This window comes from Vigna unguiculata, chromosome 5, assembly GCF_004118075.2.
Source record: "Vigna unguiculata cultivar IT97K-499-35 chromosome 5, ASM411807v1, whole genome shotgun sequence".
NCBI lineage: Eukaryota > Viridiplantae > Streptophyta > Magnoliopsida > Fabales > Fabaceae > Vigna > Vigna unguiculata.
Window position 1 is genome coordinate 7855384 of NC_040283.1, and position 18325 is coordinate 7873708.

At 38.6% G+C, this 18325-nt stretch overlaps 1 pseudogene; it reads right to left on the bottom strand.

Annotated features, from left to right (window-relative positions):
• Positions 1-10412: 10412 nt before the first annotated feature.
• Positions 10413-13350, bottom strand: LOC114184009 (annotated as a pseudogene).
• Between the last annotated feature and the right edge of the window lie 4975 nt (positions 13351-18325).

Here is an 18325-nt window from a genome sequence, read left to right on the forward strand (position 1 = left end):
TATTTGTTGCAAATGTTTTTACAAATTTAAATTAGTAAAAACATATTATATATATCTTAAAATTCGACAAGAAACTACTAAATTTTCTGCTGATTTTCATTTTATTTTTTTCACATGATTTTCATGCAAAAATTATTAGAAAATTATTTATTATTTTATTTTATTTTATTTAAAGTTTTAATTCACAACAAATTTATATTCTTTTGTTTTTCTATAAATTATATTTGTTAAAAAGTTACCATAATTATAATATCAACAATATTTTAATACATGGCAAAATAAATATTTTTCAATCATAAATAGTTTAAACTGTTAAAAACAGATCAGTCTAATTATCTTAACCACAAAGGTATCTGAATTGATTAATAGGCTTTTATCTTGTTTAAGATGAATCTTGAATGAATCTTTAGGTTTTAAAGCTCAATTAATCAATTTCACAGTTATGGGTTAATGGACTGTTTAAATCAATCAAGAAAGATTATGAGAGAGTAGAAAGAAGCAAGACACACAATTTATACTGGTTCGATTCAGGGCGAATCTACATTCAGTCTTCTCCTAAGCAACACACTTAGGAGGATTTCACTAAACAGAAAGGATCCAAGAATTACAAGCACACCTATGTAATTCTAACCCCCCAAAACCCAAGAACTTGATTCAACAATCAAGAACTCCCTCTAGGAGCAATGCATCCACACAATTGCACCTAGGCCTACACTTCAAGCACTGAAGCAACTATAATCAGAAATACAGAAAACAAAACAAGAAACGAATACACCTAAGCTGTGCAAATTTGACTTGATGCTCCTTGAATCAAGCAAGATCCATCATGGTAGAATCAACCATCAATTCTTCTTGGATTTGTACTTGAGTTATCTTGCAGAATCTTCTGAAGCTTTGTGTCTCTCAGATGGCTCTATCTCAGATGAAAACTGCGTGATCTTTCTGATTTTTTTAGACCCAAAACAGATTCCAAAAACAGCTTTTATACAAAGGTTTTTGCTGTCACTAATTCGATTAGCAATTTACCTAATCGATTATCGTGAGTATATTTTCACTTATTTTGTACCATACTCACAGCTAATCCATTAGTTAAAAAACTAAACATATGCAGAATTACACAGCAAGCCTGAAATACATTTGATAAAGAGAAACTAATTTCCTAATGCATATCCTAACTGGACCAAGCTATGTTTTATCCTAGATCAGTAGACATCATCAAAACTGTTCTTCATTTATGGATGAAAGGCTCCCCTTCCAACATAAATGTCGCAACCGGAATCGCGACGGGACGACAAACCAAAAAAAGAAAAACGGGTTTAAAAAGAGATTTGGAGTCGCCACCATAGTTATTCTGGAAAACTATGGAAAACCATAAAAATAAGACAAGTCTGCGAAAAACCAGATTTTGGATTCGGGAGTCGATTACGCGTAGGGAAGGTGTTAGCATCCTACAGCGCCCGCCCAAGGGCGGTACCTTTAATTAAAAATGCAAAGTTGATGTGGTTTTCAAAATGTTAATTTCCCCCAAAAATAATGAAGCAATAATATTAAAAAGAAACAAAAATATTTTTACGTTTTTGGGCCCGACAAGGATTGACCTTGGTCCTACGTATTCTCATTCAAATGAGAAATCAGGGTTACGTAGTTCTTTAAAAGATAATTTTTTTAAAAAAGAGCTATTTGGAAAATGATTGAGAAAACGATTAGATTTTTTGAAGGTGAACCTGACAAGGACTGACCTTGCTCCTACGTATCTCACATGGGAGAATCAAGGATCACGTAGTTCTAAAAAAAGTTGGAAAATGTTGATATTTTGTATTTTTAAAATTTTATATATTTTTTGGTGTTTTTGAATTATTTGAAAACAAGTGTCATACGATGCGAGCGATCGGACAGACACTAAAAGGGAAAGAAAACTATTTTTGGTATTTTTGAAAATGAGCATCACACGGTGCGAGCGACCGGACAAACACAATAAAGCAAAAAGAACATTTTTCATTTTTTTGGATTTTTTTATTTTTTGTAATTTTTAATAATTTTCAAATATTTGATTTTCTAAAAAAAAATAATAATGATAAATAAATAACGAAAATAAATAAATAGTAATAATAAAAGTAAATAAACAAATAAACAAATAAATAAATAAAAGGAAATAATTTATTTAAGAAGGGTGAAAGTGGAAAACAAAGTATGAGGGTGTATGAGTGATTAGTGGGAGGTACATGAAGTAAATGAGGTTTATTTATTAAAGATGTTGGTGCGGCTAGTAAAAGCTGAAAATAGAGTAAAAAAAAAAAAAAGAAATGCGTAAATTGTGAAAATTGGGGTGCAGACAGCGAATATAATCAGACCCAAAATCAGACCAATAAAAACATGGGGTGCGAGATCAGCAATTATGGAGGTGCACAAAGAAGTTTCCAAAACAAAGGAGGGTGAGAAAGAAAAGTTACAGGCGCGGGAAGTAAAGAAAACAAAACAAGCCCAAAAAAGACAATGAAACATGAGGAGTAAGATCAGTAAAACAGGAGGTTGCACAAAGAAGAAAACACAGCAGGCCACATAGAAAATGGAGGTGCGGAGATTGAAAATAGGGGTACGCGTGGCGGAAATGTTCAACCTAACTCCCACTCAAGCTAAACCCTTCTTGAAAATTAAAGCTTCTCCTTCTCTTACGATGGCAGCAGTCTCTTCTTCCCATCACCGCACACCACAACGTCCAGGCCGCCGCTGCACGTCCCACCGCCGTCGACGCCAGTCACCATCGGCAGTGTCGCCGACGAGAACCCAGCTGCCTGAGTTGCTTCCTCGTTTCTTTCTCCTGCGCGCGAGGCTCCTTCGTCGCACCTCCGTAGCCAACCAAGACTTGCCGCCACCGTACCGGCCACCACGATCGGAACACGCGAGCACCATGGAAGCTCAACCTCCGGCCTTCGCGACCCAGATCGTCACCGCTGCGCCCCAAGTCTTTCATTCTTCTTCTTGCGCGAGACAGATGCTCAAGCTTTGCTCCCTCTCTTCTCAGGCGTGGCTCGAACGGCCTCCGCTTCGTTCTCTCAGACCACCGCGACCGAGGCCGCCGTCGTAGCATCATCGCCGTGATCTGGAACACTAACTGGAGATACGATTTCAGCTCTCTCTTTCCTCACATCAAAGCGACCTAACCCAAGGACTAGTTTGCACACGACTCGCAGCGACGCGGTGAAGCTCCGACTCGCCGGCGGCGCTGCCGCCGGCGATGATTTTATCTCCTTCTCACTTCTCTGTTTTGGTTGAAAGTCTGTGATCAGGGAAGATTAAAACGGGGGTCTTTGGTGCTATTACGGATTTTGGTATGGTGTGATGTTGAGTCGCAGAGATGGGGTTGTAACAAAGGTAATGGGTGGTGTATATTGATGGTGAAGAATGAGTGTTAAAGAGCCCCTGGTGACATGAGAGAGAGTGCGAGAAGCATGAAAGAGAAAGCGTGAGGGAAAAGCTTTTCTTCTCCCTTGAACGAAGCAACCCTAGCAGCAGAATTTGGGGAAAATGGTTGAAAGATAAAGATGGATCAGCGTGGAAGAAAGGAAGAGAGCATAGACTGAAGGTGAGAGAAAACACTCTTTTATTCCAGTAAATCTATTTTTCATATGTATGGAATACAAACGGGATTCTATCTTATATAGATCCCGATACATAAAGCGTATAACAGAAAGGGAAAAGAAAACAACTTAACGTAATAGAATAACGGAAACCCTCAGTTGTAGGGTTTTAATATCCTCCCCTCAAGCCGGATGGTGTATATTCATCATACCGAGCTTGGGAAGAAGAGTTTTGAACGTGCGGTGAAGCGCTTTGGTGAAAATGTCAGCTGGTTGCTCGGAGGAACGAATCGGAAGCAAGTGGAACAGTTTGCTCTGAAGTTTTTCACGAACAATATGACAGTCTAGATCGATGTGTTTCGTGCGCTCGTGGAAGGTTGGATTATGGGCAATCTGTCGTGCTGATTGGCTATCGCAGTAGAGGGTGGATTGATCAGTGGTTTGAACTTGTAAATCACGAAGGAGGTAACTTAGCCATTGTAGTTCACAGGTGGTAGTGGCGAGGGCCCTATATTCGGCTTCTGAGGAAGATCTAGAGACTGTGTTTTGCTTCTTTGGTTTCCAGGAAATCAAAGATGTGCCTAGGAACACACAGCAGCCCAGTCAGAGTCACTAAAAGCCTTGATCTGGAGTTTGTTGGATGCAGCAAAGAAAAGTCCATTAGCAGGACTTGTTTTAATATATCTTAGAATATGTTGAGCTGCTTGATGATGATGGATAGTAGGGGCCTGCAAAAATTGACTAAGTGTACAGAACAACAAATGTCAGGTCTAGAATTGGTTAGGTATAGCAACTTCCCAATTAGTCTTCGGTACGAATTTGGATCCTTGATGGGATCAGCTTTCTCAAAGAGAACTTTTGTGTTGGTCATGAGAGGACTTTGGCTGGGCTTACAGTCCAGCATCCCCGTTTTGGATAAAATGTCTAGAGCATATTTTCGTTGACATAAATGTATTCCTTTGCTAGATCTAGCCACCTCGAATCCCAAGAAGTATTTCAAGGATCCTAAATCTTTAATTCTGAAAGCTTTGTGTAAGGAATTCTTCACTTTCTCAATCTCTGTTATAGAATTTCCTGCTAAAATCACATCATCCACATAGACAAGAAGAATTGTAAAGGAACTTAAGTTATTTTTAGTAAACAGAGAGTGGTCAGATTGGGACTGTATGAAACCAATAGAAGTAAGAAAAGAAGACAGTTTAGCAAACCATTGTCGACTGGCCTGTTTCAGCCCATAGAGAGATTTGGTTAACTTGCATACTTGACCTGATTTAGGGATTTGTAGCCCTGGAGGGGGATCCATGTATACCTCTTCATCAAGGCTTCCATGTAGGAAAGCATTATCGACATCAAGCTGGTGCAAATACCAATTCTTTGTGGCTGCAATGGCCAACAAAAGTCTAACAGTTGTGAGTTTAGCAACAGGGGAAAAAGTATCAATAAAGTCGATCCCTTCTAATTGAGTGTAGCCTTTGGCTACAAGTCTAGCTTTGTGTCTCTCAATGGTGCCATCAGAATTGTATTTTATCTTAAAAATCCATTTACATCCTATAGGCTTCTTTCCTTTAGGGAGATCAGTAAACTGCCAAGTCTCATTACTTTCAAGAGCTTTTATTTCTTTGTTAATAGCATCAATCCATTTGCTGTCTTTGCAAGCTTCAGTATAAGATTGTGGTTCGTGATAAGTAGAAACAGCAAGAGTGTACTTTAACTGCTCTTTAGACAGAGAATTATATGAAAGAACAGAACTAATGGGATAATTGGACTTATAAGCAGATTTGTTATTCATAAAACGTTTAGGGTTTCATGGAATTGTTCACCTGGTGTATATAATCCTTTAGATATAAAGGAGCCTTTCTCTGCCTTTCAGATCTTCGTAGATTAGTATCTCTAGATCCTTGACTATTATCACTAGGCTGGTCATTGTCTTCATTGGTGCTAGAAATATCACTAACAGAATCAGGAATAGATTCTGTTTCAATATTATCCTCAATATTTTTTCTGAGAAAAGTCTGCTGCAGATCCTTACTATTATTAGGGGAATGATCCCCTTCCTTTAATAAGAAGTCTGAGTCATGATGATCACCATTGGTCTGAATGCACTGCTCCACAGCCTTGAAAGGAAAGATATTTTCATAGAATATAACATTCCTAGTGATAAAAATTTCTCTACTTAAGGTATCAAGGAGGACATAACCTTTAATCCCAGTTTTAAAACCTAAAAACACACATTTTCTAGCTCTTGGGTCCAGTTTGGTTCGATTATTATCAAGAGTACTGGCAAAACATAAAGTTCCAAAGACTTTAAGATTGAGAAAAGTAGGAGGCTTCTTATATAAAATCTCATAAGGACATTTGTTATTTAGGACAGCAGTAGGTAATCTATTAATGATGTGAATGGCATGGGTAGCAGCATAACACCAATAAGCTTTAGGCATGTTAGATTGAAAAAGCAAGCTGCGAGTGACATTTAGAATGTGTTGATGTTTCCTCTCCACAACAGAGTTCTGTTGTGGAGTTTCTACACAACTTTTTTGATAAGTTATCCCATAGGTATCATATATATCAACACAATTGAACTCAGGTCCATTATCAGATCTAAAACACTTAATGGTTTTGTCAAACTGATTTTTAATATGGATTATGAAGTTTTGAATAAGTTTTCTGGTTTCGGACTTGGCTTGCATAAGAAAAATCCAAGTGTGCCTAGAATGATCATCTACCACAGTAAGGAAGTATTTATGGCCATGAATGGAAGGGATGCTAATGGGTCCCCATATATCAAGATGAACAAGATCAAAACAAGAATCAGAAACTGTATCACTTTTGCAGAAAGGCAATTTATGTTGTTTAGACAGATGGCAAACATCACAAACATCAGAACATTTAGATTGAACATAAGGAAAGGCTTTACAAATATGTTCTGTAATTCTACGGGCAGGGTGCCCAAGCCTATAATGCCAAGTATCAATGTCACTTTTAGCACAATTCAGCATATTACATGGAGAGAAATCAGAATTCTTAGTAATAGGGAAGCCATTAAGGTAGTATAAACCCTGGTTGAAGTCAACTTGCCCAATCATCTGAGATGTAGTATTGTCCTATATCTGACAGCACTTAGAAGAAAAAATTAGATTACAGTTCAAATCCTTGATCAAGGTTTGAACTGAAATTAGATTAAAGGAAAATTCTGGAACATATAATACGTTGAAAAGAATGAGTTGTTTAGAAAATTGTACAGTCCCTGCAAAGTTAGCAGTGACACTGCTGTTATTAGGCAATTTAATATATACAGGTTTTATTCTGTAATAGGTGGTGAAATTTTCTTTATTTTGGGCAACATGATCAGTTGCACCAGTGTCCAAAATCCAGAGATTTTTACCTTGAGGAATCTTGTCAGTGGGGTTTGTGTGTTTGTGTATTTGGTTGACGCTGTGTCCGGACTCGTCAGAGTCATTTATGAGTTTTAACAATTTCTGCATCTGCTCTGATGTCAGCCCTTTCAGAACATCATCCTTCATGTTCTGTTTGTCAACATGCTCCTCCCTCGTATTTAGATTGCAAACTTCTTGCTCTCTTTTATCTTGATTCTTGTTTTCTTGGAGAGTGTTGCTGTATTCATTTTTCTGCTTGAACCAAGGGGGATAACCATGTTTAGAATAACATTCTTCTACCGTGTGATTCATTTTATGGCAATAAGAGCACTGTTTGCCATAGTTTGGATTTCGACCTCTCCCTCTTCCATGAGACCGAGGACCAGAACTCGAACCTCTACCTTGACCTTTCCAGCCATTCTGTTCTTGAGACTTGAAATGCCTTTCAGAGGTATTAAGGAGGATCTTGCTCTCAGAACTTGTGCCAGCTGCACCATTGTTTTGCCTTTCTTGTTGCATGTTGAGAGAGTAAACTTTATTCATGTTAGGCAGGGGTTCTAACAACAGAATTTGAGTCTTGAGAGTGGTATAACTATCGTTCAAACCTTTTAGGAAACATATCACATATTCCACTTCCCTCTTCCCTTTGTTTGATGAAAATTCTTGAAAGATTGCATTCGCAAGGCCTACCACAAGTACAATTGGGAACAGGCCTTAAAAACTCTAATTCTTCCCAAATGATCTTTAGATCAGTAAAGAACTGAGTAATACTTCTTTCTCCTTGTCTAGCAGAGTGCATTTCTTGAAGAAGGTCTGAAATGCGAAAATAATCCCCTTTTGTGAATCTCTCCTTCAGGTCATCCCAAAGGTCTTTGGCAGAATCAATGTAGATAACACTTTCTGCAATTTGAGGGGAAAGAGTCCTAATGATCCAAGACAAAATCATGACATTGGCCCTTTCCCAAGCTTCATAAATGGGTTCATCTCTGGCAGGAACTCTGATACTGCCATCCACAAACTTTAATTTGTTTTTGGACATGAGAGCTCTTCTCATATTTCTGCTCCATGAACTGTAGTTAGTTTCATTGAGAGAAGGTGATACCAGAACCTGTCCTGGGTTCTCTCCAGGGTGTATGTAGTATGGGCTGGTAGGGATGAGAGATTGATCAAGATCCATTCTTTGGAGATGCTGACTTGCACTGCTAACCTCTGTTTTAATTTCTTTGCTGTTGATGGTGTCTTCCATGGTGCAAGAACCTTTCTTGCAAGTTGTTGACTATTGGGCAGGGGATCAGAGTGGGCAAACGGAAAAAGAGCAGGCTATGAACCTGCTCTGATACCATAAAGAGCCCCTGGTGACATGAGAGAGAGTGCGAGAAGCATGAAAGAGAAAGCGTGAGGGAAAAGCTTTTCTTCTCCCTTGAACGAAGCAACCCTAGCAGCAGAATTTGGGGAAAATGGTTGAAAGATAAAGATGGATCAGCGTGGAAGAAAGGAAGAGAGCATAGACTGAAGGTGAGAGAAAACACTCTTTTATTCCAGTAAATCTATTTTTCATATGTATGGAATACAAACGGGATTCTATCTTATATAGATCCCGATACATAAAGCGTATAACAGAAAGGGAAAAGAAAACAACTTAACGTAATAGAATAACGGAAACCCTCAGTTGTAGGGTTTTAATAAGTGTGGTTCTGATTTTTGCGCAGGTGGGAGACAAAGATGATGGCGAGTGAGTAAGCGGGTGAAGACGCGTTCTACAAAACCGTTTGTGAAGTGTGTTTGGGGTTCTGGTTTGGACCTCCTGCAGGTGGATGAATGAAGCACGAGCTTCTTGGTGTGTTGATGATGGGCGAGGGAGATAGAGTTTGGGTTGCCGTTTTGGTTCGATTGGTTGCGAGAAGAGAAGGATGAATTAGGGGTTAGATGATGGGTTGAGGAGCTTGTTCGTTGGCTATGGCTGGCTATGAGCTGATGAGTGGTGAGGTGGTTCTATCTTTTCAGTTATTTCGTGCAGGTTGGATGAATAGTGATGAGCAAATAGTAACGAAACGAGGACGACAACATCTCAAACCAGTAAAACATAACAAATCCAGCAGAATACAAGATTATATTCATTCAAGCAACCAACATAACACAAGATCATATTCATCCAAAGGTTCACGTTCAATTGGTGCTTACCTCTTGTAGTCTCCTTGTGTTTGTAGGGGTGTGATCAATGGAGGCTTCCCTGTTCTCGTTCTTCCTTTCAGATGATCCAAGGGTGCTCTCTTTTTTTTGTTATCTGTTATGAAATGCGAAACTGTGTATGTATTCCTCCCCGCTGCTCTTTGTGATATTGTGAAATTATATTCTTTCTCCAGGGAGTCTTTTTATTTTCAAATGGCTTTCCTCTCTTGTTATTACCATGCCAGTTTCCCCTTTCATCATACCCTGCACAACATTCTGAGATGACCAAAAGCATAAGCCAGGATGCCTCCCAGCCACCCTATCAGTGTAGCTACGTCTGCTGACCGCTGCCATGACTGTCATTGATGCAGCCGTGACACACATGCCCACAATTTCCTTTTGAGTGTCGAAACCTCAAGAGCAGAGTATCGTGTGAAGATATTTTCTTTGCATGAGAGTGGAAAGGTCAGCAGAGATGAAGCGGAGGTGGAACAACCAAAGTTGACTTCAAATTTTCACCCTTTTTTTTTTAATTTAATGAATTTTTTAATACAATATTTACAAAAACACAAAAACGAAAATGATAAAAAGAAATAAAATAAGAAAAGATAAAATTAAAAAAATAAAATTAAAAATAAAAGAAAAGAAAGAAAAAGAATATAAAGTAAAATAAAAATCAATAAAATAAAAGAAAGTAAAAGGAGATAAAAGAAACGAAAACATGTGTAATAAAAATAAAAAATAAAGAGTAGAAGGAAAATGTGAATGATGTAGAAATTTAAAAAAAAAAAAAAGAAAAAAGAAGTATGACTAAAACAAAATGTAAAAGAGAAACGTTTTACAACCTTATTATTTATTATTATTATTATTTTAAATTTTGCAAATCAATTTTATGTATCCGGACAAAATTAGGTGTTGACAATAAACATGCAAAGGATTTTAAAAATATTAATTTTAAATATTTATTTAATCAAAATTGATAAAATTTATTTTTATTTTATTAAAATAATTTTATTACAATGGCCATAAACTATAAATATTATTATTAAATTTATAAAAATATAATATTATATTTTTATGAGATAATTTTACATCATATTTAAATAAAAAAGAGGTACGTATAGGTTACTAAAAGTGTATATTTTTTATTCTTTTTCTCTTAAAAATTTTTATTTAAAAATTAATTACACATTTTTTATAAATAATAAATATAATATCAGTTATATTATTTAAAAAAAAAAAACAAAAATAAAAAGACCCGTGTGTATGCACGGATTAGAGACTAGTTTTATTAAATAAAATCACTTACACGTATAATTCCAATTGCAACCAAATGTCAAACTACACTTATCATTCTAAAAGAGCATTTAACTAGATGTACATCCAAACACAAAAAATGAGTTACTTAAAAGTTGTTTTAGACATTACACCACTTTTCCAAAGGGTCTTCACTCCTCCACCCTCTGAACTCGCTCTTTAACTCATGGAACTTATTTAACTTGAGAGCTACGAACATAAAGAAAGTCTAGAATATCATCCAGGAACTGAAAATATTTGCGTCTCCATGGTCTATTGAGGAGCAAAGAATACCAAACTCCGCAAAAGCCAGCAACATATCCAACTCCAATCCCAATATAGAGCGAGTCCTTTAGAGAATCGTTTGATCCACCTTGCTGTGCCTCGTCACGATTTACTTCCTCTGAGCAGTTCTTTGGAAGAGGAGGTCCACAAAGTTTGGGATTCCCAACATAGCTCCATGAATAGAACGATTGAAGCTGCTCCCCTGATGGGATTTCTCCAGTGAAATCATTGTATGATAGGTTGAGCAGACCTAAGAAACTCACGTTAGAGATGGCTACTGGAATTTCCCCTGAAAGATGATTGTTCGAGAGATCAAGCGACTCCAAATATCCCATGCCACCAATATTGCTTGATATCTTTCCCACCAAATGATTTCTGGACAAGTTCAAAGCAATCAGGTGAGTGAGGTCAAAAAGTGCAGCTGGGATTTCTCCAGATAGGTTGTTTGCTGAAAGGTCAAGAGATCTCAACAGCCACCAAGAGATCTCAAAACTGATCTGACGATGATGTGATATTGTTCTTGGAACATCCAAGGGAGTATATTTGCATATACAAGAAGGAATAAATCCAGAAAGTGTATTTTGTGAAAGATCTAGTAGTTTTAGGGAAGGGAGAGTACATAGTTCTGCTGGAATATTGCCACTAAATTGATTGCCTCTCAATATCATCATTTGAATGCTCTTTGGAATCTTTGTTGGTATAACCCCAGAAAAATTGTTTTCTTCAAGGTCCAAGAGTTTCAATGACTCAATGTTTGCAATGTCCGGTGAATTACCAGACAAGTTGTTCTTATGTAAATCAATTACAATAAGTTCATTTAACAAACCAATTGATGGAGGAATTTCACCACCTAATTTATTGTTGCTCATCATAAGAAAAGCCAAACCTCTCCAATTCTCCCAACAATCAGGAATTGCTCCACTCAAAAGATTATTTGATACATCCAAGTAATACAATGTATTCATTTCCCTTCCCAATTTAGAGCACAGAAAATGGGAAATGGGTCCAGACAGGAAATTGTAAGATAGATCTAAACAGGAGACATTTGTAGATATAAGTGGTAGCCCTCCTGTGAAATTATTGTTGTTCATGATTATATATTCAGAATTTAGAGTGACATTTGATAAATCAGCACTAATTTTGTTGTTGGACAATGTTATTGATCTGACATTGGCTAAATGGCTCCAAAACCTGTCTGGGTTTATGGTTGAAATTCCCGAGGAAGAAACATCCAGAGTTTCTAGTGTCCTTTGTGTGTATATCCATTCTGGAAAAAATGGACCTAGAATTGTCTTTGCCAAGTCAATTTCTTTGAGCTGAAAAGGAGGAATCCAGTTGGGATCCAAATCAAACGCAAAATGTGAATTCAAGACAAGTAATTCTAAATTGGAGAGATTGCGAAAATGATTTTCAGATAGAACCCCTGAAAAGGATCCTCCGATGTATAAACTCCTCAAGTTGAATAGCTGGCCGATGCTCTTTGGAAGACTACCACTCAATGAATCAGAGCTAACACTGAATTCAGTTAAGGACGAGAGATTTCCCAGACTTGAAGGAAAGGATCCATAAAAATTGTTTCTAGAAAGATCTAGATGTTGCAGATGTTGATGCTTCCCTAACCAATCTGGAATAGGTCCCGTAAGTGCATTGTCATCCAATCTTAAAGATTTAAGCTTTCTAAGATTTAACAAAGTCTTGGGTATTTGGCCCCTCAAACCATTGGAGCTAAGGTCAATATGAGAGATGTCACTACTAACATTAAACAACCAATAAGGCAAATTGGAGTAGAAATTGTTCTGAGACAGGTCAAGAGTGAGCAGTGAAGTAAAATTCACGAACTTGACAGAAGGGTTGATATTGTTGAGATAACACATTGACAATCTCAACTCCAAAAGAGAAGGAAGCATGACCATTGTTTGAAGCCAATTTGTTTGACTTTCAAGATTAATTGCACTGAGATCGAGGCATTGCAATGAAGAAAGATGAGAAAGCCATTGAAGATTATCCAACTGGAAATCTTCATTAAAGGACAAGTCTAGGTACTTAAGACTAGAGATGTTAGCACGTGATTGGTTGAAGTTCTCTGAAAGACTAAAACCTGTAAAGCTATTGGCACTCAAGTTCAAGTAAGTCAAAAATTGAATTTGAAACAGAGATAGGTTGATTCCACCTTGCAAGTGTTGGTTGTTGAGATCAAGTCCTGTAACTCTGCCTGTCACATTATCACACTGGACTCCTTTCCATGCACAGCAATCTTCGTTGAACCAAGAGGAGAGGTAGCCGAAAGGGTCTATCACATGCTGTTTGAAGATTAACAAGGCAGATTCATCGTTTTCATTGCAACTATGCGTGCTGCAATTGCCTTTGGGCAATGCCATTGCAGATAGCATGAGTAGCAGAAGAACTGATATTTTTGATGTGAAGAGAACCATTCTTGATTGACTCTTACGTGGGTTTTTTCTAGCTATGGTGATGACCCTCACACTAGATGTGATAGTGAAGATATGTTTATCTTCATAAATAGACAATACTATACAACGACGTGTGTTGTCTTAACTGTTAATTATTCTACAATTTTTTTTTTATTGTATTTATTCAATTTTTTTTATACCAGGTAGGTAGTGCGGAGGGAAATGTAAAATGAAAGATGGAGGTTTCAAATAAATGATAAAGAAAAATGTAACCTTTTACAGATTTTACATTTTTTATTTTTTATTTAATTATAAAAAAAATGAAAACTGTAAAATATGTAAAGAAGTGTCGTTTATAAAAACTATTTCTCTTATTTCTATCCATAATAAATATACAAGTAATTTGTAATAGCGTAATAACTTAATTTTAATTTATTTCTTTATTTATTATTTAAAGATAACAATTTTTTTTTCTATTTTCATTAAATATGAATAAACACTTTCCATTCTATTTTAATTTATTTTTCTTTCGTCGCCGTTCCATTAATAACTTAACATAGGGGTTAAAGACCTGTCATATTCTTGGTCCGAGTTCTGTCCTTGTTAGCAATTTTCCAAGCGTAATTTACAATTCGATGTACGCGTTTTTCCAAGTCGTGACGTGAACTTTGTAATATCCCGTGAGGAATGCATAAATGGAAACAATTTCCCTCAATCATAAGCTATAAATTATTAAATACATTTTTTTTTTCTTTTTAAGAACAACGACAATCTCATTATTCAATACAATGAAATTATGTGTACGTGTTTTATTTTTTTATTTTAGTGAAAATTTATTAAATTATAAAAATAAATAATTTGTATTCATAAAATACTAAAATTTAGATTGTCGGCCATTTAAAAAGTAAAAATAGAAATGTAAAATGAAAATAAAATTATATAAAAAGAAGAATCATAATATAATATAATATATAAATATATATATATATATATATATATATATATATATATATATATATTTTGGGTGTAAGGACAAAGGGTTTATCTAAATATTTTGACTTGTCTTTCTTTTTTTTCTTTGTCGCGTTCATTTTTTTTTCTTTTTCCCGTTTGGTCGTCCGAATGATCGAGTACCTGTCAATTAGGTTCCGATGCTGAAGTCAATTTGAGTTCGTTCGGAATTAACAATCAATGTTGTAATAAATGCAAAGTAAAAGTTCTTACCAACTTACCTTGAGGTCCTATTTATATTTTTTTATATGGGTCTAAGATGAATGATTAACGTCCAATTGTTTTTTAAACTTCATTATTGACCTGTATTACCTTAATTACAAATATCACTAATTCTTCTATTGCGAGCGCCCGATCGACATGGCCGTGCATGTGCAACTTGACCGGCCGTGACGTTGTGCTCTTAACAGCTGAATGAGAATGGCAAGTCATGGCCAGTGTTGCCATTAGCCACAGTGTGCAATCACGCTTGCAAGCATCCAAGAAGGGTCTCAATGTGATTTTCAGTTAGTTGTTGCCAAAGCAAATGTGACATGAGCTCACCTGGTCAACACTCGCGGCCTACGACCGCTCGGTTCTTGAGCTCTTATTATCACTCCGAAGAAATCGCCACATCAACTAATCACGACTTCATACCTTAATCATTGGATTGCTAGACAACCAACGATGTGGCTGGGGTACATAGTTTGGTGCCTATTAGCACTGTGTGAACTTCTTTGAACGCCGATAAACTATTGTAGAGAATCGAACCTATGATACAATATTTTATATATATATATATATATATATATATACACACGTAAATAAATGATGAATTAAAAAAATAGTTTAATTAAGTTCTAAATCTTTTTATAACTTCATGTTTGTTGACTTGAATTCATAATCAATTTTTATGGTTTTTATTATTCAAAAGTTATAAATTTTTAATTTTTTATTAGAAAATTTTTGAATCTTCTCTCCATATGCCTAAGTTTCTTCTATCTCTCTTTTACAATGTTTTTTTTTTAACATTCTGGTGAACTTCTCAACAAAATCTCAACTTTAGGTTATAAAACTTTCATGCAACAAGTTCAATACAGAAATACAAGGTTCCATCAAAAGATTACAAAATCCAAAGTATTTCTAGTCCAAATTTGATTGGTCCTGCTAAAATTTTATCTAATCAATTTTAATAGAAATTCAATCAAATTTCATTAAGTTGGTCATAATCAAATTTTAGTCAAATCACTTCTAATCAAAATTTGATTGAGTCAAAATTCAGTCAAATCAGTTTAAATCGAATCAATCCCGATTAAATTTTAACTAATTTGATTCTGGTCGAATTTGGTTAAATTAATCTGACCGAAAGTTGAATGACCAATTTAATTGAAAGTCGAGACAAACCGATTCAATACGAAACGAGCGAACCTAAAGTGAAAATTTAATAATATACTTGTTTCTGGTGTAGGGACCAAGAGCCTACTAAAGAACCTCTTCACGCTTACTCCATTCTTCTCTGCTATTGTAACTTCTCCAGGAAAATCCACTCCTTAGCTCGATCGGTTGGGACGACGATCGGGGTACCTGTCTAAAGGGCTCCGATGCTTAAGTCAGTAAAGGACCGATCGGAATATCAGTGTGACTGCCATAATAAATGCGAATTTAAGATCCTCACCAACCTACCTTTGGGCCCTATTTATAGTTTTCGGTGTGGGCCTGTGATTAGGGTTCCTTAATTATGGCCCAATGATCCTTTAATCAAGATTACTGACTCGTTTAACGTTAATTAACCCGATTGACTGATTGTTCGACCGTGCGACCGATGGCCACTTGACTGGATTAGTTGTGCCTTGTTTTTAACGTGAACGATTCGTGTATGGCTGATCGACCGACGGACTCATGTAAAGGACTACTCGAGTCTAAAGAGATTGGTCAACCGATGGTTGATTTACTGATTGTCCTTTGTTATGTTTAGGTGCTGCTCGTGCTTGTCCGATCGACCGATGTGCCCTTAGGGATCAGAGTAACTCGTTTAGGTGTTACCGATGGACCGATGGGCCTGAACGTGGTTGGCTTTTGACTTATTTATTTAACCGTTTAACCGATGGTCCTACAGTTTGTTCACCAGGCCGTTCGACCGATATTCTTTTAACGATGCTATATGGTTTGTTTGTAGAACCGATTGACCGATGGTCCTACGCAATTTATTTACCAGGCCGTTCGATCGATAGTCTTTTATGTACGAGTTTTTCCAACCTTGGCCGATGGGCCTGAGGATTGGCTTTGGCCGATTGACCGATGGGACATACAGTACACAAGCCCCCCCAGCCTCGAGCGATGGAAGTGAAGCGAGAAGGTTTACCAGGACCGTAGTGCCGATTGACCGCCGGCATCTCTCAACGGTTATCTTGCATCGTAGATCGTGCCTGACAGTTATGATTTGAAGCATCGCGAAGTATGGGCCGTTGATCTACGCGTGATCGTATGGTTCTGAGGCTGCCACGTGTCACTGGGTCCTCTTATAAATAGGTCTGTGTGGCTGTCGTTATTTTCACGTTTTCCTCTCTCTTTCTAGCCGAGCCTCTGATCGATTTCTTCTACTCGCAGGTAAAAAATGTCCTCCAGTGCATCGAGTTCAGATGGTTTGTCGGGTGGGACGGTCGGGGTGTCCGGGGGCGACGGGTCGATCTCCGCCTTGTTCAGCTCTTCTGATTCGGGGACTTCTTTCGGGGGAGTATCGAGCTCAACGGATTCTCCCATCCTTCTCAGCGGCAGCTCGGAAGCCGAGCAACCGGTCGCCGAGGCGGCGGATCAGGTCGTTGCTTCGGATGAGAGTGGGGACGTCATAAGCATCGACGTTCGCGATGAGGGGGAACACGCTAATCTGCCAGAGATACAGGGATATGATTGGGCCCCTTATGAGCCGCGTACGCATGCGACGAGGTTCCGATGGGGCAACGACCTTGGGGATCTGGTTGAGCGGACCAAAGTTTTTGGCGACGAGGTGGAGGATGGATTCCTTCGGGTCAAGGTGTGTGCCAGCAACGAGAGAGTCTGCCACGGAAAGGGAGCGGCGAAGCTAGAGTTCTTCTACGTCTACGCCTGTCTCTTCCATGACTTGGGTCTGACAGTGCCGTTTGCCGACTGACAGATGGCGGTCCTCCGTCAGATCCAATGTGCGCCGACCCAGATACACCCGAACGCCTGGGCGTCGATGCAGGCGTTCGACGTTCTATGCCGAGCGTCCGGTCTGACAACGACCATGCCCTTGTTTCTGCACTTCTACAAGACCTAGCCAACTGCTTCGAAAGGCTGGGTCTCTTTTCTTGGGGCGAACAAGAGCTTGTTTACCCTTTACCTCGCTTCCTACAAAGGTTTCAAGACCGGCTTTTTTAAGGTCACGATTCCCGGTCGAGGAAGGAAGTATATTTTCGATGAGGAAGGTCGGCTGAAGTTCCCCTTATACTGGACGGCTTTTCCCCCTCCTATCGATCCTTGGGCCGAAGACCGCTTGACTCCTGCCGAGCGGGCCGACCTGGCCGTCCTCAAGACCCTGCCCGACAAGATCCCCCGCGGTCGCTGATCCAATGCCTCCGCTCCCCGGATTTGCCGAGGGCGGTTTATGGTTAGTTGTTCTGATCTTCTCGGTCGTCTCAATGCTTGCAATTGATTTACTTGTTTTCTCTTGTTTCGCAAATATTATGGCTCGGACAACTGTCTCCAATGCTGAGTTTTTGGCTCGCGCCAAGACTCGTCGAAGAGAAGAGGATGCCGCTGAGGAGGTCGCCCCCCTCTAGAGCGTTCCCGCTGCCCCTTCGACAGCTCCTACTCCTGCTACCACTGCTCCGACCGGCACCTCAAACGTCGCCACCAGGCCCCGCTTCGTCGTGAAGGCCCCCGGTTCCGCCGCTGCTGGCGTTGCGGTGGACAAAGGCAAAAAGTCTAAACGTGATGACTCTCCCACCGGCCGGTCGTCCAAGAAGAGCAAGAAGGCCGAGGCTTCTGGATCACTGGCTACTGCCCTCCTCGACAATGAAGTTCGGCTCGACGAGGAGGTCTCCTTTCACTTGGGGCCTCGCGTCAAGGACATGCTAAAGGACGTGTTTGAGGAGGAGGCTCTCCGAACGGCTGGGAAACTGACCCTTAGGCTTGCTGCGATTTAGACCAAGTTTCCCCTTCCCGACCGGAGCAGGATGGAGAGCCTGGAGAAGGAGCTCGCAGC